Below are 20,189 nucleotides of genomic sequence, written 5' to 3'. Positions count from 1 at the left end.
CCAGAAGCACCATTGCCTAGTCATACAAATGTCTCAGCCTTACTTAAAACTTACAGAGCAGCATGCTAATTTACTAAGTGCACCAACTTTATCGTATCGTTTTTCAACTTAATCACAATCGCCTAACAGGAGATTAACGCAGTGAGCATTTTCACAGCTGACGTGCCTTTAAAAAAAAAATTCCCCAAGTTAAAATGTGTATAAATAATGCAAGTGACATGGAATATAATTATTAAATGTTGTCATTTTGGAAGAAAATTAATTAGCAAGAGCTGTAGCTGTCTTGTGTCTGTTTCAGCAGTGTGCATCTCAATTAAAATTTAATTGCGACAGACTCAGTCACAGCAGGGTAAAACTGAGGGAAATAAAAAAGCAGTCTGAGTTGATACTGCTGCCGAAGAGAAGAAATGGACTAGAAATGGAGGGGGTTGAGAGGGGAAGAGAACCACAACAAGGAAGCATGCTGCTGTTCAAAGAACGCATCAGCTGCAAAGGGAGTTGTTTCATTCACAAAACAGGGATATGAGACTGCTTAAATCGCCCAAACTGCAAACAGAAGTACAATAAAATGCTTTCAGCAGGGCAGATTACACATGAACCTTTTTCATCTCATCAGCGAGCCCTGGGGGGCCGTAGGTTACTCATGTTACTATGCGCTGTGGTTCCAGGTTTTCTCTCTCGAGTATGCAACTCAGCAAACACCTAAAACTGAATGGGTCCCGCAACAGCCTGCCTTAAAGGAGAAGCTGGAAAAGGTTTTTGCCCCCCTCCAAATAACATCTAATGTTTCTCTTGATCCCATATTAACAGGAGAAGAGGAGTTTTCAAAAGGCACAAATTAAAGCTGGGCATCTGTCCTCAACTCTCTCACCAACAGAAGCTGGTCCAATAAAAGATATCGGCTCACCGACCTTGATTCTCTCCTACCCAACTCCAGCCGACCTTCAGATAGAACTGGGTGCCCCACTGCTTTTGAAAAATGTCCCCAATCGTCTGCAGTCGATCAAAACGGGATCAATATTTGTGGCCTGTATTAGTGACCAGTGCTTTGGGGTGACCACACTGTGAGAGCTTAAAAGGAGCATTCCAGAAATCATTGAGCACCCATCATCTTCCACTTCAGTTGTCTCAAGTTTGGTACCCGATAATATAATCACATAAAATCACTGCAGGTTGAATGGCAACCTTTGGGGTGCTGAGTGATTCTAGTGAGGCGGATGTCCATTTATCATGGGTGTGGCCATGTTTCCCGCGGTCCTATAAAGTTTGTTTGCAGCCACCAGTCCTGGCTCTCAGGATTCTGTGCTGTTATTTAGCTCTAATTTACCCCTAAATGTCTTCGACGAGCCCAGTGAACAGGGGAACTATTGGTAATGCTGGCCCAGGGCTGGGGAGAGGGAGAAGGATGGGAGGTGATGCAGGCCGCCAACTGGCTTCTCCCCAGGGCCACCCTAAGGAGGGGGCACCCACTGGCTTCTCCCTGGGGCCCGCCTGGCACAGCAGGGGTTGCACTGCTGTCCAGCATCTGCTCCTGAGGACTGTGGTTATTTGTGAGTAACTGTCCCCCGTGCTTGCTGCCCTCCTGTGGTCACTTGTGAACATAAACGGTCCCCTCCCTTTCCAGTTGATGCGAAACCAATCGCATTCCACACACATCCTATTGTTCTGGCACAGCCATACCCTGACCTTGCTTTAAAGTTAGGATAAGAGGAACCTGCATACCACATTTGGTGATCCTAGCTCTGTCTGTGTAGGAGGCGTTCTTGATCAAACGGACTCTCAGAGGGATGGACTCTCACGCTGACAGACAGGCACACAAACTCTCTAAAATATATACTAGATAAGGGACCTGGTTTTAGGGTTAAACACAGACAAAGCTGTTTTGCTGATCTCTATGCAAATTTCAGAAGTTAGGATGAAAGCATGAAGGTAAAACCAAAACTAAAAACCACACACAGATGTTTTGTGGATCTAATTTCTCCATATTAAAGGCTGAGTTGTAGGGCCTAGTTTTCACCTCCTCCTGGATTCACAATGAGCGAATGATGTGAATGGGGACCAAAGTTGATATGTGTAAGTGAATGGGTATTGAAATATGGTGCAGGATCAGGCCCCCAGCTGGGCTGTTAGCAAAGAGCTTTGTGCCAATTTGTGAAAGGTTTAATGCCAGCAAGTTTGCACGTAAACGGAACCTGCAATCAGTCAGCGGGGGGGCTACTCCTATGGCCATTACCACTTACAACAAAGGAGCCACTTCATCTTCCATTATGGCTATACAGAGGTCTCCTTACTAACAACTTAGTGTCGGCTCCAATGAAACAACATGACAGAACCTGCATCGAAGGTGCAGCTGATGATGAACAAGCTGCAACACGAGTTAGAAGCATATTACATTTTTAGCTTCTACTTAAAAGAAACCACCTCTCAAAAAATTAATCTACAAATAATAAAAGTCTCAGAGGGGTAGCCATGTTATTCTAACTGAAAAAAAAAAACTTAACAACAAATGGTCCTGCAGTATCTTAGAGACTAATAAAAAATGTAGATGGTATCATGAACTTTCATGAGCACAGCTACAGAAGTGGGTTGTGCATATAGCTCATGAGACGATCTACATTTTTGTTAGTCTCTAAAGCTAGGTCTACACTGTAATGTTAAAGATCTTTTTCCGATTTACTTTTGAAAGAGTCTCTGTTGAAATTTGGAGTGTCTACACGGCACCAAATGTCAAAAGACAGTGCGCTTTTGACACATCCCTTATTCCTCATAGAATGAAGTTTACAACAATGGCGAAAAAATTTCGAAAAAGCAGATGTGTTTCTTAGACGTATCGTTGCTTTTCTGGCATACCTCCAGTACCCCGAAAAAGCAATGCAGTCTAAACGTAACCCTAGGTGCTGCAGGAGCATTCGTAGCTTTTTAAGTTTTTACAAATATTTAGTTTAAGTTAGATATTTTTATTCCGCAGCGATCTTCACAAAAGCAAGTAAGGTGAATTTAAACAAGTGTTATTTGTCAATGCTATTTTCACTTTTCTGACCATATGTATCTTTTCATATGCAATTATTTGCAATTTTTCTATCTATATATTTTTCGTTCGTTAGTGACTTGGATTTTTGAACTCAGTTTTCTGTAAAATGCTTTCCAGCTCACCTTACAGCTAAATGCACACAAACTTCTGGTTCTGAAACAGATCGCTGGGCATATCTTTCATCACCTCACATTATTTGGTCTTCATTTTGCTGTCATGAAAACATTTCCTTTTGTCTACAGATTAATTACAGCCTGTTGAGATTTCAGCACAAATACCTTTGCACGTTTGAGTCTCAGTAAAAGACACAGTGATTCATGCAAGATCTATGCCTCGGTAAGGGAAAATAAAGCAGAGGCAAAACATGCGTGCAGTGAATGGATCAAATATCAAAAGATCTGAAACCTCCAACGTGCTCCCAGTCTTCCTAATATAAATAGGTTTCTGCACAGCGTGTGCAAAACCCAAAGCTAAACATGAACCACCACTTCAGTTCAGCACGAAGATGATTTATCTTGGCAATTCATTCATCTAAGCATGAAGATGACAGGGCAGGAAGCATCACTCAATAATGAATTGTGTGGGATACAAAACAACGATAGGTGTGTTTTTTAGACATTACACATGCAACCACTTCACCCCTGGAGTCTGTAAGTTTGCTGTGTGTGGAACTCTGGTGCACAGATGCTGGAACTCTGCAGAAGCAGAGAGTAAAATCCAGTCCAAGAATGCACCTTCATTTGCTTTTAAAGCAGCAAAATACTTCATTTAATCATGTATCAGCTGGATCTGATGAGGACTGTGGGGCTGTCTACAGGGCACTCTTATCTAGAAATAAGTTACGCAATTTGAGCTATGCACATTGTGTAGCTTATTTTGAAATTTAGCACTGTCTAAAGATATGCCCAGCCCGTTATTTCGAAATATAACGGACTTGATATTCCGATGTCCATGTAAACCTCGCTCCATGAGGATTAAGGGACATTTCAGAATCTGAAACATCCCTTAATCCTCATGGAACAAGGTTTACAGGGATGTCGGAATAGCAAGCCTATTATATTTTGAAATAACGGGCTGGCTCAAAAGATGTGAAATAGCTATTTCGGGATACTTCCAGTGTCCCAAAATAGCTCCGTCATGTAGACGTAGCCTAGCAGTATATGTGGTCTGGATGATGCAACAAAAAGCTTGGTTCTCCACAGCTCTGCTTAGAACTGGACTCAAGCTTAGCTACAGCAGAAGCAGCTTGAACTTACAACTCTCCTCGATCTTACTCCAGTGGAGAAACTGGGAGTAGCAGAGCCCCACTCAACTCTGCCCCCAGCCTGCTCTTATGCCAGGTAGGCAGTGTTCAGCAGGAGTTTTCTCATCTGTAAAATGGGGCTAACACTTACCTACCGCCCAAGGGTGGTAGAACATTAAGCTAGTTAGAAAAATCTCCTTGAAGATGAAAGGTGCTATGTGAGTATTTAGCATTCTTTGTAAGTGGCAGCAAACTATAAAACCTAACAAACTGCCAAGGGGCAAAATGGTATCAAAACAGCTCTCCTACCAAACTCTTCATTTTGTGCTAAACATGCGAGTTTCAGGAGCCTGTTAAGAGCATGCATAAGTCTGCAACTTTCTCTTTGGGCAATAAAGGCTGGGAAAGCAATCAAAGCTACCCTCAAACTTGTCAGAAACATAATTGGCTCTCAAGGAGGCAGAACTCATGAGGTTGATCTTAAAGCCATTTTTCTCCTTTATATCGCAGTTTCCCCTCACTACTAGTGCTTTCCTAGCGATACTGTCATTCTTATCCCTTGAAAATGCCATTAGAAGGTAGCAACTTGAAAGTAAAATGTCTCCTCTAAACTCGGCACCATGTATTATTTTCTTAACATGAAGCCTTGGACTTGGATGCATCCTTTACCCAAACTTTATCTTGACAGCTTTAAACTAGCTGCCTAAAAAAAACCCCTAAAATATTCTGTATGACCAGGTACATAACTGATCAGACAGACATAGCTCAGGGACATCACTTATCATGAAATCTTACTGTGTGCATGCTAATGGTTAATAAACTGTAATCAGAATACTATTTCCCTACTTGACGCAACTACTACAATTATTATTTTTATTACCAATGCACCTAGGAGCCCTAGTCAATTTCTCACTTTATCCTAATCACAGTAATTTACCAAACGAGTTTTGGGATTTTTTAAAAGCATTCCAAATGTGCAGTCTTCCTCCATAGCAGGGGTGGGCAACTTGTGGCCCAATGGGGTTCCACCTGCTGCCCACAGACTCTCTGTCTGTCCCACTTCCCCATGTGCCTCTCATGCACTGGGGAACTGGAGTCCCAGACTTTCTTCTTCTCGCCCTTAGAGCACTTTTGGAGTACTATGAATCCACTGATTCAGGCTCCCCCATCCTCCCAGAGTTGGAATGCTGCGAATCAGCTGTTTGTGGCTGTTCAAGCTCTGGGAGGAAGGGGAAGGAGCAGGAATCAGTGGATTCGTGGCACTCTGAAAGTGTTGGGAGAGAGGGCAAGGCGCAGGTAAGTGCAGGGCTCCAGTGCCTCCATGCAAGAGAAGCATGTGGGGGCAGGGGAGGTACAAGGGTGGCATGCAGCCCACTGAGATTGAGGGCCCCTCATGAGGCCCACTCACTAATCTTGGTTGACCATCGCAGTTCAACAAAGAACTCTGCGGGGAAAAGGGAGTATGGAAGAGTCTTACTTGTCCAGTTGGGTTTTGCCGTATTTGGAAAACGTGTTGGATAAAAAGGCGCAGGGATCAAAAAGAAGGACACATGGAAGCTCCAAGTCTCCATGACAGCAAAATGCGGGATGAAACCCTCGTAAACTAAGTGAACGCAATAGCTCCTTCCACATCCACAGGGGTCCATGTAAGCAACGGCTCTAAGTAAGTAACTGAAATCCACCAGGATGCAGCAATGAGAGCCATCATGTAATTTAACTAGGAGAAAACTCAAAACTCAATCCCAGCACAGGTCATCAGGACATCCAAAAACATTGGGAAGAGGAAGTCTATTTTAGTTCATTAAATTGTATATTGAAGGGAATACAGCCCTGCAGGGAAACCATTACTCTTATATTGTTGCATTCTTATAAAAAATAATACCTAGACTCCCTGATGTGAGAGGAAAGGTCAAACAATTACAGCTTCCTTAATTTCATAGCCAGTTGGGAAATTAAACAATGTAATCATCAAAGAGTTACACCTCGTTTTCAGGAGAGTGGCAATTTAAATTAATTTTTTAATTTTATAAAAAAAATAGATGTAGGGTAGTAGAGGGATTTCACCCAGTGGGCTTTTATTCTTTTTAAACAATCTTGTTAATTCATGTTAAAAAGAGAGATTAAAAGGAACATTAGCAGCTTTTGCAGTGCTATAGTTAGCTCCTCTTTGTGTGTCCCAAACGCCAAGTGCAAAACGTTTGTCTTTCATGAAGCCTTTTTCTTCTGTTCTTTGTCTTCTGTATATAACCCCAACCAACACATAGCTCCTCCAGTTTGGGGATTTTATTCTCAGGCTAGATTTTTTTCTAATCTTCAATATGCATTACCATGGCTAGTGCAGGACACTGGAATTGTTAGACTGGGCCAACGTAGCAGTCCACCTAGTCCAGGGGTAGGCAAGCATTTTTGCCCGGGGGCCACTTCAAAAATTGTTGAAGTAGCCCCGGGCCACTCCGGAAGGGGTGGGGTCTGAACAGGAAGGTGAGGGGCTACCCCACCCCCAGACCATAATTGGTCTAGGGCTGGGGGAACCCCTTTGCTCCCCCTTCCCACCAGGCATCCATGCCCTGGAAGAGGCTTGGCATGCTCCCCCTCACCCTTAGGCCAATCAGGGCCTGGGGGTGCGGGAAGCCTGCTCCTGCCCTGCGAGAGCACATGGCACTTCGATGTGCCACGGGCTCCTTGCAGGGCCGGGGCAGGGCGAAGGAAGCTTCACGCAGCTGCCCCAACCCCAGGCTCTGGTTGGCCTGGGGAGCGCACAAAGCCTCCTCCACTCTCCCCTTCCCCGCCCTGTGAGCAGCGCTTCAAAGCACCATGTGCTCCTGGCAGGGCGGGAGGAGGCTTCGCGTGCGCCGCCGCCCCCTTTTGCCCGCCCCAATCTAGTCTAATACTCTGCATGGGCCCTAATCCAGCTCTCATTAAAATCAACGGACAGGAACAGACTCTGGCTCTGGGTGGGTTGCCACCCACCTCAACCAAGGTGTTGGCCATTGGGCCTCCTGCCACCGGGCTGCTAGACCACAGATGTCACCCGACCAGAGAATCCCGGTATACGGAGGTACCACCTGGAGTATCATTCAAATTAATATCACTGCGGCCATTCGAATGGGCCATATGAAGGTCTAATCCCTCTGTATCCTTTACATTAAAAAAGAAAATCACATCCCGTTTTAGGGGTGCTTTGTGCCAGTAATGAGGCCACATCCTCTCCAGATCCAGCTTTCAGGGCTGTCATGGCTGCTTTTCCCGTTGTCCCAGTGCCACCACAGCTGTTCCTTTTGATTGACGTTTTCTTCCACTCCCTTCATCTGGGTTCCTCTGGGAGCCTTCATCTGGGTTCCTCTGGGAGCCTATGGGCTTAAAAACCTCCCCTTACTTCTTAAGCTCTAGCTGCCAGTTGGGACTCTCCCAGTCTAAGCCCTCAGGAGTTCACATTGCATCTCAGGATTGATAGATTTCAAGGCCAATGGGCCTATTGCTCTTGGGAAGGGATGGAGGGGTCTTACCAACTTTCTGGACCTCTTGTCAGGAGTACCAGGTTAATGTGTCTTCCTAGATGGGCCCTTTGAAAGGCTGGAACCTGCTTAGGGTGGGGTTCTTTGGTGCTTCACTATGGAGCTTTGCCCTAGTTTCAGAAGAGATCGTTTAGCATTCATTTTTCCAGCTGCTGAGGTCCACAAGAGTTTTGCCACTGACTTCAAAGGGAGTAGAATCAAGCCCACAAGGTGGTAAGCATAAGACTCCTGTGCCTTCCAATGGCGAACCATGAAGAAATAACTTGAGACAGAGAGCAGGCAGCACAGAGATCAGGAGACGTGCCAAGCATTTGTCAAGAGACCAGTCGGCTTTAATCTCTGTCCGCCAGCTTTATTTTACCTATTTCTTCAACCTTTGAGTATCATTTTTAAGTTTAAGTGCAAATCCCAGAGAGCGACTTCCACATAAAAAACCTTTAAGGCATTCACTCGCCTACATCAGTGGTCCCCAATGCAGTGTCTATGGGTACCATGGCACCCGCCAGGGCATTTATGTGCACCCGCCGAGTGATCAGGTCTGGCCCAAGCCATTCTTGCCACCTTGGGCGCACGGCGCATGCGCGGCCCCGCCTGTGGATACCCGGCAGCCCCAAAAGGTTGGGGACCACTGACCTACATCATCCACCTACAATCCCTTTGCCATCTTAGGTACTTGTGTTTTAAAGGGTCCTCTCTAGAGCCTTGCAAAAATTTTGTATCCACATCTGCAACTGTCGCTGCAAAAATGAACTGTGAATACCCGCGGATATCTGTAAATTTGCAAGTTTCTAGATACAAAATTTGTATCCGCATCCATATTGTATAAATGATCCCTACATCCGCAGATACCTGCTGATGTGGAGTGGATATTCATGATTTACAGGGCTCTAGTTCTCTCCTTCACAGCACCAATCAATCTACTTGGTTGAGTTTTAGGGAGCACATAACCCTCCACAGCAGGCCTAAAACTCTCACAGCACGTGCACAGTGTTAACAGGATACTTCACACAGAAAGACACATGTCTGAGCCCGGGAGAGTTTACAATCCAAAGGCCAGACTCTGCCACTTGTAGATTGAGGAGTCCCTTATTCTGAATAGTCCCACAAATTTTTTATGGGACACGATGAGTAAAGGTGGTAAAATCTGACCCTTAACTAGAAAAGACAGGGGGAAAACAATCAAGGGAAAGGAGGAAATTTGGATAGTTTGAAAAACTGTGGTAAACTTAACCGTTTGTGGGGCCTGATGAGAAGAATTCCACATTTAAACGACCCGACTGGTGCAGTAAATGTTGGTGCAATCCATGTGCTTTCAGCAAAAGCATGAATTTTGCATAGATGTGCAGGAAACAGCCAATACTATGGTTTCCTTGAAACCCTGCATTGGAATCAACAGCCATCAACAAATCCAGGCTGGGTTTCAAATCTGAACATAAGAACGGCCTTACTGAATCAGACCAAAGGTCCATATAGCTCAGTGTCCTGTCTTCTGACATTGGCCAATGCCAGATGCACCAGAGGGAATGAACAGAACAGGAAATCGTCAAGCAATCCCTCTCCCATCATCCATTTCCAGCCTCTGACAGAGGCTAGGGACACCACTCCTACCCATCCTGGCTAATAGCCATTGATGAACCTGTCTTCCATGAACTTATCCAGTTCTTTCTTGAACCCTGTTAAAGTCCTGGTCTTCACAACCTCCTCTGGCAAGGAGTTCCACAGGTTTACCGGGCACTGCGTGACGAAAAACTTCATTTTGTTTGTTTTAAATCTGCTACTTATTAATTTCATTTGGTGCCCCCCTAGTTCTCATGGTATGGCAACAAGTAAATAACTTTTCCTTATCACTTTTTCCACACCAGTCGTGATTTTATAGACCTCTCTCATATCCCCGTCTCCTCTTTTCTAAAATGAGAAGTCCAGTCTTTTTAATCTCTCTTCATATGGGATGCATTCCAAACCCCTGATCGTTTTTGTTCCCCTTTTCTGAACCTTTTCCAATGCCAATATATCTTTTTAGAGATGAGGTGAGCACATCTGTATGCAGTATGTAAGATGTGGGCGTAGCATGGTTTTATTTAGAGGGCATTCCCACTACAAGTCATCTGGGTATACATCCGTTCTGCACTAAAGTCACACTTGTAGGAACGGATGCGTTACAAGTCCTCTCATTCCCCGCTCTTAAGTCACACAAAAAAAAAAACCCCATCGTCTGTGCAAATGGAAGTCAGCTATGGGAAAAAGATTCCCCGCTTTAAGTTGTTTCGCTAAAAGTCCAAGTTTCTTGGAACGTGTCTTGGACTTATAGCAAGGACGGCTTGTAGAGGCAATAAGATATTCTCTGTCTTATTTTCTATCCCTTTTTAAACAATTCCTAACATTCTATTTGCTTTTTTGACTGCTGCTGCAGTGAGTGGAACTATCCACAATAACTCCAAGATCTCTCTCTTGAATAGTTATAACTAAATTAGTCCCCATCATATTGTATGTATAGTTGGGATTATTTTTTCCCAAAGTCCATTACTTTGCATTTACCAACATTAAATTTCATTTGCCATTTTGTTGCCCAATCACTTAATTTTGAGAGATCTTTTTGAAGCTGTTCACACTCTGCTTTGGTCTTAACTATCTTGAGCAGTTTAGTACGATCTGCAAATTTTGCCACCCCACTGTTTACTCCTTTCCCCAGATCATTTATGAACAGCACTGCCAAGTCCAGGTCTCACAAAACAGGAGTCTGGCCCTGCAAAATCATAAGATTGGCTTAAAATCATGAGATATTCTACAATAATACATGTGGGGCATTGAGTCACTTGGGTCACCCTTCAAGCTTTTCTCCTCAACCACAAGGGTTGGCAACTCGATTATTTTAAGTAACTGCTCAAGGTCACATAAAATAATGGTCACTTCAGGAGAAGAAGTCTGAATATGAGAGTCTGGCTATAACCATGAGAACTGTCAATACTGCATGTCCCTTAAACCAGGGGAGTTGCCCCCAATAAAAAGTTGCTAACACCCTCTTGAAAAAGATGGTCCTTGTAAGAGTTTCTTCACCCAGTGTCTTTACTGGTACACCCTAACTGCCACCCATCCCACGAGTTCCAAAGTCCGACCCGTGCCGTATCTAGTCAATATTAGCCTAGAACCTTGCCTCGAGATGACTCACACCGGGGTGAGGTGCCGTCTGGCAACGCCACCTGGTGGAAGCAGGGAGAGGAGAGTCCAGGCCCACCCTCACTCATGGACCCCAGCCCAGGGCCCTAAGGACTCGGACCTAGTTCAGTCCAGTCCGGCTGGCGGGGCTTCCCACCGAAACACACCAACCCCTGGGCGTTCTGAGAATGCCCTGCCCTGGGCTGCTTCCTCTCCCTTTATCTGTGTCCCTTAACTCTCCTACCGCCTCCGTCCCTCCATCCCTCTCGGTTCTCTGTCTCCTTTTTCCAATACCTGCCTCCTGACTCGGCGTCCTCCCGCCCCCCACTGGGTGCCTCCCTCTTTCATACGCTACCAAGCTCTTCCCCCTGTTCCCCCCATCACGCTCTCTCAGCCCTCTTATGCTCCTTCCCCAGACCCCGCCCCCAAACAGCTGTCTGGCAGCCCCCTGGCATGCAGTGCCTGCTCTCACCCCGACTTGCCACCCTTCCCCCTGCCCCTGGCTGACATGGGGGCGGGGTTTGAGGTACGGGACCATAGTGCCCTGTCATACGCGGGTGCCGAGAGCACTGGAGCGGGGGGTTTTGGAGTGCGGGGCAGTAGCACCCCGTCACAGTCCTAAACCAGTTTCCTCAGTCTGGACAAACGTGAACTCAGGAAACATTCAAGATTTGTAAAACTATCTGAATTTTGTAAAGAAGGCCTCGTCTGTATAAAAGGCCCAACCACTAACCATAATTCAGCCTAGAGATGTTAAATTGTGATTAATTAGCTAACCGAGTAGTCAGTGGAATGTCCATCGACTACTCTATTAGTTGATAACGGCTCTTACTACATTTAAAATACAGAGCCGCAGCAGGGTTGCTCCTGGGGGTGGCACAAGACCGCTGCAGCTCTGCCTCTCCTATGCCCCCACACACCATGGAGACAGTGGTGTGGGGGGAACTGGCTTTTAAACTGGCTCCCCCCGGCACCGGCTCCTGCTTCTCCCCCTCACACACACCTTGCTGCCTCTGACACAGAGGCAGCAAGAGCAGGGGAAAGCGAGTAGTCAACTCGACTACCCAATAAGCCTAGGCTACTCCCTTACATCCCTTGTCCAGACATGAATTTAGTAGTTTTGACTTCTTTGGTAAATGACTTTCGCAGAGGCAGTGCAGTCCACTGGACTGAGCTGGCAGGCAGCTGTCCTTGGCCGGCTGCTGACTTGACATGTGGTGTTAGGTGAATCAGATTCTTGATACTTCAATTCCCCCTCCCCCTCCCCAGGTTTGGACGTTTACTCTCTTTTGTAACACTCTAAGATCTACCATTGCAGAGTACGGGGTAGAGTATTCATATAAATTCCTGAAAGGTATATTTGGCAAAAAGCATGAAACAGAGTTTGACTCCATTTCTTTCTCCGCAAACCATTCCACCGCTCATTTTAGCATGAATAGCCAATTAGAGCATTAGGTGCACCTAATAAGGATTTGGATGGTAAGAAGACAGTGGTCAAATATTTGAAGCAGACTAATCAAAGAGGAGGAAATATACCAATTCTGGGTGAGGTAAATTTCAATGTTTTCAAGTGAAATGTTACTGAAGAGTGATATTTCTTCCCTTTAATGGTGTGCAATCATCATTTATGACCGTAAATACAGGCTTCCGGAAAATATATAGCAGTCCCTTTTGAGCACAAAAGAGGAGCAAGTATCAAAAGAATAAAAATTTCATATAGCTAAATGTGTAGAAAGTGTGGTTTCTAAAAGGCAATGTGTTGGAAAAACTTGATGGGGAGAGCAATTTCCTCAGGATGGGAAAGGAATAGATGTATTTTTACACAGACACGTACATATATCATTTTGTTTGCAGGTGAACTGCAAGGGTTTCAAGAGATGCAAAGTGTCACATCCCCTCAGGACAGTAGAAAGGGTATGTGTGTGGAGTCATTAACTCACCCACATGCCACTCCGTTTCCTGGATTTAGTGACTGGTCTTTGTTGGAGTTGAAGAGCTGCAGCTGGGACGGAGGATACAAGTTCACGAGGGGTTATTCAGCTCCAGACAGTCTTAATAACAGCACAAGTCAACACAACCCTTCCCCCTCCCTTTCCACCCAAGCAATGAACTTCTGAACTCTTTCTATAGTAAGCAGAGATCCGATGGTACGCTAGAACCTCGCTAATTTGCACTTCGCTGATCCACACAGCCCATAATATTCTCTCTCTCTCTCTCTCTCTCTCTCTCTCTCACACACACACACACACACACACACACACCAGCTTCTTCCTACTTCTTAGCTAAGATTGTATAGCGTGCCGTGTTGATATCTGCTATTAAGAGAGTTCTGTTTTCCAAAATACACAGCAGAACTTTTACTACTATATCATTACAAAGCACCATACACTGGTCAAGCACAGGAACAAAATAGATTAGGTGATGCAGTAACCTGACTTTTTGGTTTATTGTGACTGTGTGCTGCCTTGCTACTTGACAAAAACTAAGTCATTTGTAACAGGTCTTTTAGATATAGGTATGAATTAGATCTAAAGGTTGTCAGGAAAAGAATACCCTAGTTCAGGCATCTCTGGTGCTTTGAAGGTTTTCCATGTCCCACTGAAGAATGGCCTGTCCCCTCAGTTTTCTTCTAAGCTCCAGTGAAGGGCAGAAGGGCTGGATGATTTGCTTCCCTACTATGTTGAATTCCTCCAGTGGTTCGGCTGGGCATTTACATCCATTCTGCAATCTAGGAAAAGTGAAGACTGCTAACGATGAGCTAAAATCTGCCTCCCTCTGGCTCTCTGGAAAAGAAGAGAGCTCTTCTACCCCATCTCAAGGTGCTGCCCCATACGGTCTGGTATAATGTGGCTTCCAGTGTTGGCAGCGAGAAATGTAACAATATTGGTCGGGGAGGTGTGATTTCTAGGCACTTGCTACCCACACATGCTAGGACAACTGCATTCAGAGGGATCTTTAGGCCCATCTCTTGAAGCATTGCCCTAGTCGTGAGCACCGAAAAAATATCTAGGGAGCTTGTCCCTACAAATGGATGAAACTGCCATGCACCTCCACTTACACTGTAAGCTTCTTTCCCCTCTCCTGTGTGATAGGACAAGTTCATGAGCTATAACTGAGCCTCATGTATGGCATTACATATCAATCTGGAGAGAGAGAGAAAGAGAGAGAGAGAGAGTGTGTGTGTGTGTGTGGGGGGGGGGGGGCCGGCCTGGGCCATTCGTGCACCCTGCGCGGTGCCTGCTACAATGGGGTGCCCCGGGCAGTAGCCCAGTTGGCCGTAGGGCCAGCGCTCTCTGTGTGCATGTGCGTGTGCGCGTGTGTCTTCCTAAAACTGAAAGAGCCAAGACCATCAAATTCAGGATACAGCTTCCTCTTATCATACCTTAAAGCAAGGTCAGGGTTTGGTTGTGCCAGGAAAATGGGACGTGCCCGAAATGGGATTGATTCTCGTAAAACTGTACAGAAGAGAGACAGAACCACCACACAGGAGACAGGGGTTCCGGGCAGAGGGGATGGGGGGCGGTGTCTCTCCCACCCACCCAGCCGATTTGTACAGGAACATTGCTGGCTGTTCCCCTTTGTCAGCAGGCGAGGGCAAAGCGCACAGTTTGCAGCATTCCTCACTCTGGCTGGGGAGCACAGAGGGACACATGACCTGCCCCAGCCAGGGGAAACGCACCCTTCCCCAGGCTGTGCCCACTGCAGTGGCCCCAGAGAGGCACTTTTCACCTGGCCCCAAGCTGCTGCAGTGAGAAAGGGCTGGGGTTATCCTCTATTCTCGGGGCAGCCTGCTCCATGACCCCCCTCCTCCCCAGAGCAATTATTTAAATGAAGAAAAACAAAAATGATTGAGTTAAGGACTCAAGCAATGTCATGTAAATCTTGCAGTATATCCTTCAGCTAGGAGAAGAGTTTTAAAGAGACTTCTCAAGGATCACATGGATCTCAAATTCAGGGTGTGTGAGTACTGATATCTATCTAGATATATACACACACCCCTAAATTTGAGATTCACATTATCCTTGAGAAGTCCCTTTAAAACTCTTCTCCTCGCCTTAGCCAAACAGGAAAGCTGCCAGTGAGAGAAGAATTCTGTATGCTAGCTGGCCAGAGCGTAGGTGGTAATTCATAAAACAAGGGAAATGTGTGATCAAGCAGAACAGCTTATCCCAGCTGCTGAGGGAGAGGTGAGGAAAACCATGTCGAGTTAACATGCCAGGTTTCCATTTTCTTCAGATGTACAAAAGGAGAGACAAAATCCGCACATCCTGCCAAACAGCAACCCCGCTGGAATGAGCCCTGTTGTCCTGGCAAACTGCAGCTTATGAGAGAAAACAATGTTTGTGTCATAAAGTTTTCTTAAAGTGGCTGCAGGCTTCAGAGCTGCAAAACCAGCGCTAGGAAAATGTTGCTCAAAATAAGAAAGTTTGGGGACACAGAACCCTACAGAGACTGCATTGCTTCCTTGAGGCATGACTCTGCAGCACTTACTCATGGGAGTAGTCTCAGTGAATAAACGCTACTCAACATGACTAAATTACAAAAGCAGCCCACAGTGAATAGACACCGGCTCAAACACACACTAAATTCAAGACCCATGTTCAGGTCCTCCAGTATTTGCCCCCAATCCAGCTGTCAACCTCAAATTCTAGGATTTTCAAGGCAGCGGCTATAATGAAGGAGGAGGAATTGATGAAAAAGCATAAGGAAAGACTAATGGGGGGTTAGTTGGTTGGCTATTAATTTATTTCAGTCCCCCTTACATTTCTAAGTTAATTCTATGCTAGTGAAAGATACAGATCCTTAGCTCTGGAACGTTTCTGTGTGCCGATGGAGGAGATAGGTCCCCGACCCGAACATGGTGGCTCTGCCTCTAAAATATAAATTAGTAGCTTGGGCTCACAGCCATTCGTTTTCCTGTCCTCTCCTAGCATACAGACAAGAAAAGTGTTAAGTACTTAATGTCATACCGGCCCATGTAAAACAGACACTCGTCTACTACAATTGTCAGATTCAATTCACAAGGTGCCATAGACAGTGGCCTGTTGATTATTACCTGGGGCAGGGAAACAGGATATCCAAGCACTATCCTCAGCTCTACTTTTGGACTGCTTCCATGACCTTATCCTTCCATTTCACGTTTCTGTGCCTCAGCTTCCCAATCTGTGAATTGGGGATAAGAATACCTAGTGACTTTTTTTTTAAGAGTTTTGAGAGGGATGAGTGAAAAGAGCTGCATACATATTACTAAATCAGGCAAACAATCATCAGAGTACAACCTTCAGGCATTACCAACTACTGAAAAATCACCCATCTCCCACCCTACTTTTACTAGGAGACGTGCAAATCAAATTCACAGCACATCGGTTCTATGTTTCTGGGAGCCAGTGACTTCTCCATGGCTGTTCAGGACAACTTGAAAGAACCCACTGAACATTCACCGAACACCAGGACCATAAAGCACAGAGCATCTTACATTAATGGTGCTGTTTTTCCTGTGAAAACAGTACATGAAAGTGATTAGGAACCTAGATGTTATCACGTGGATAACAGCTTATCTCACCTGACTAGACAACGGTAGGAATAAGCAAGCCAGAGCTTTTCCTAGTCTTACTATTAAATAAAAAGTGCTTTTGTTGACAGAAACCGTCTTGAGGCATAAGGGATACCAAAAACCTGCTCCTAAAATTCATTAGTTAAGGCCCAGGCTTGTCTCTTTCAGATCTTTTGAAGAAATGCCTCAATGCATATGTATATTAAAAAAAATTCATTACAGTTAATAAAAAAGGCAAGCCCCAGCCAACACCCAGGAACTTCTGGGAGGTTCAAATGTCTAAATCCATTTCTAACCAGAAACTCTGTAGAACAGAATTTTAAGTTCATTTGAATATTCTATCACACAGCAAGATGGCACATGCCTGACCGGGATGCATCATTTTTTTCAAATGTATTTTGACTCTAGAAGTAATCTTTAGAATCCAGGGGATTCTTCTGACAAGTCTGTAGACATGCAGAGAGAGAGAACCAAAGAACACCAACAGGAACTCACTTTGTAAGTTTCACCCGAGTCCAAAAGGGTTGTATGCTTAAGAGCATTAATGAAGTCATTGATTTGGAGCCAGTGGTGTGGTGTGAGCAGGTAGGACTGTAGAACCTAATGCTGTTGAGGATGACTGTTTTTATCAACTAAGTTTGCTCTGCCACACTCTAGCCTTTTAAAGGCTGCTATGAAAAGTTAACCCCAAAACAAGGACTAAACCCTGTAATCCCACCACAGCTTTTAAAAATCTTTATCAACAGCATTTGAAACCTACTAGACATGGTGGCATTTAACCTGTTTCTTTCAATCTGGTTTATCTCTGGAGTGACTTACTGGAACAGCAGGAAAGCCCATCTCAAAAAGAGAGTACAGGATCTGAATTCCTATCCTGACGGGAAGAAGAGACCATGCACCAGTAACAGCAAGCGGTGGCAATAAGTAGGGGTGGAGCAACGAATCCCTTGGCTCCAGGCAATACAAAAACTAAGATATAATCAGTAGTTTAAATCACACACAGAGATGGGACTAGAACAGTGCTGGGAAATTTGCAGCCTGAGGGCCGCATGTAGTCCATTGTGGTTCTAGGTCTGGCCCACGAGACATTTTATTTACTCTTGCCCATAGGGTTGCCAGAATCTGCTGGCTTCCATCCGAGTCGTTTTTTTCCTACTGGTATTGCTAACGTGACTCGCATGTAAAGCAAGGGCACGTGAAGGGAGGTGCGTGCCAATTGCCTGCAAGAGTCGTGTGCTCCCTCGGCATCCATTCAAAGCGCTACTATGGTTCAATCGGCCCAACCCATAAATTCCAGGTACACAAGCCAGTTAGCAAAACTACCCTGTTCTGGGAGACTGCTATGGTTACAACAATCTTGCAGCTCACTGAGCTGGAGAGCCACTCGTGGGGCCACTCACTCACTAGCTCAGGTGGCCGGTCACTGGATTAGAACCTTAGTCTTTCACCTCCAAAAACACAGATCTCTGCCACTTGAATTAATAAGGTGCTTCCATTAGCTGTAAGCAGCAGTAGGGCTTTTATCTCCTTTGGGTCAGCCACAAGAGGAAATCATCACCGCATGCAAAGCCACTACATCATGGCCAAGAAAGGTGGCACAGGATGGCAATAAGGTGCATTCAAATATGTCAGAAGGGCGGTATTTTTCCCCAGATAGTGTAAAAGAGAGGGGTTGAGACAGGGAAGCAAGGGAGTAGTTGACTAGTTGACTACCCAATATGCACATGCTTATTGGGTAGTTAGGTCGACTACTTGCTTTCTTTCCCCCACCCCCACTTGCTGCCTCTGTGTCAGAGGCAGAAAGGGTGGGGAAGCCAGCTTAAAAGTGCAGAAGGGGCAATGCAGTGCAGTGCAGTGCAGAAGGGGCAATGGCAGAGTTGCAGCATCCCAGAGCCGGCGTGAGCCGGGACTGAAGACTAAAGACTCTTCAGTTCCGGCTCACACCACCCTTGGGAGCTAACCTCACTACAGTTTAAATGCAGTAGGAGCCAAGCAGCTGCGCACCCGGCTCCTACTACATTTAAACTGAAAAGCCGCAGCAGGGGTCGCTAGCACCCTTCCCCCAACATCTAATCTGATTAACTGCCATTTAACATACCTAGTTGGGGATAGGTGTCTTCTCCCCACAGGTTCTGATGCCTCGAGCTTTGAGGGCTCACTCACTTAATATCCGAAAGTGTCTAACGGTCAGGGCACTTCTTTGAGAGTGGACCATGAAGATTTACATTTAGGGCAGAAGAGGAGCAGCGAAAGCTGAGGGTGCCTGCAGTCCTTTTCCTTCTGAGCTCCCTTTCTATTTGCAAGAGGGAAAACGGCACAGATTACTTTGTACTAGTACTAATTTGTGAAATCAGCACCCAGTCAATAGGACATGTTTTCAGTCTGTGCGCAGTGCATATTTTCCTTCTTCCTGAGGAAGATCAGCGGGACAGCCCTTCTTCAGGCACATATCCATACACGTGCACACTTACATCAGCATAGATGTATTAGAACTGGAAGGGACCTCGAGAGGTTATCAAGGCCAGTCCCCTACCCTCATGGCAGAGCCAAACACTGTCTAGATCAGTGGTCTCCAACCTTTTTACACCCAAGATCACTTTTTAAATCTCAGAACAGGCGAAGATCTACCACCCTGCCCCTTCCTTGAAGCCCCGCCCTCTCTATTCTCCTCCTGTCCATCACTTGCTATCCCCAGCCCTTACTTACACACTCTGATAAACAGTTTATTTTTAAATTATACATAAAATTAAAATCACGTGTTTATAGTTATGAAATAAATGGTCTGTTTTTTATTCATGCTATTTAAATCTAAAATGAAGCATTTATAGTTATACATTTTGTGGGGACAGAGCTCTGCGGCTGGGGGCAGGGGAGAGGGAACAGGGTGGTGGGGGGGCAGAGGACAGGGTTCTGCAGCAGGGGGCAGAGAGGGGGGACGGGAATAGGGACAGAGTTCAGTAGCTGGGAACAGGAGAGTGGGGACAGGGGAGTGGGGACAGCGTTCTGTGGCTGGGGAGTGGGGGTTGGGGAGTGGGGTACCAGTGGAGGCAGAGAGTCTGCTGCATCTCCCTCCTCCCAGGATTCTCTCCCCTCCCCCCGCAGAGAAACCAGCATGTGCCTGCCCCAGGGCCGACCCAACGCGGCGCAGGGAAGCCCCGCGCGCACCTGCCCCGGGGCCAACCCCCTCCCACGTGCAGGGAAGCCCTGCGTGCGCCTGCCCCGGGGCCGACCCCCCCACCCGTGCCGGGAAACCCCCGGCGCGCCTCCCACGGGGCTGACTCACCCCTCCTGTGAGGTGCAGGGAGCCGATGCTCCCTCCCGCAGGACACCCGGCAGAGCAGCTAGCGCACTTCTGGAAGCGCCGGAAGTGGCGCTAAGCTGCGGGACTTCTGTCCATCCCTGGGAAGCCGACACTACCTCCATTTTCACTTGAGGTAAGTAGTGGGGCTTCTCGGGGGTGAGAGGGAAATGGGGGCGGGGCAGACAGGACGCCTCGCGAACGACTGGTCGAGGCCTCGCGATCGACCAGTAGATCGCAATCAACCTCTTGGTAACCACGGGTCTAGATCATCGTCTAGATCCGTCGTCTTGACAGGTGTCTCTAACCTGCTCTTAAATATCTCCAGTGATGGAGATTCCACAACTTCCCTGGGCAATTTATTCCAGTGTTTTACCATCCTGACAGTTAGGAAC

At 46.1% G+C, this 20,189-nt stretch overlaps 1 protein-coding gene across 5 annotated transcripts in view; it reads right to left on the bottom strand.

Moving 5' to 3' along the window:
* Window positions 1-20,189, bottom strand: part of GLI2 (GLI family zinc finger 2) — a 278,389-nt gene that overhangs the window by 235,925 nt on the left and 22,275 nt on the right. The window contains exon 2 of one of the 5 annotated variants that reach the window (XM_075933074.1): window positions 15,999-16,105. The exons of the other annotated variants lie outside the window; for them this stretch is intronic. The gene's annotated coding sequence lies outside the window, so the exon portion shown is untranslated. The remainder of the gene's footprint in view (window positions 1-15,998; window positions 16,106-20,189) is intronic. 5 annotated transcript variants of the gene reach the window in all.

The sequence above is a fragment of the Pelodiscus sinensis genome, chromosome 7 (genome assembly GCF_049634645.1).
Source record: "Pelodiscus sinensis isolate JC-2024 chromosome 7, ASM4963464v1, whole genome shotgun sequence".
In the NCBI taxonomy this organism is placed as follows: domain Eukaryota; kingdom Metazoa; phylum Chordata; order Testudines; family Trionychidae; genus Pelodiscus; species Pelodiscus sinensis.
Note: the sequence above shows the minus strand (reverse complement) of the source record. Positions and strands in the feature narration are given on the sequence as shown.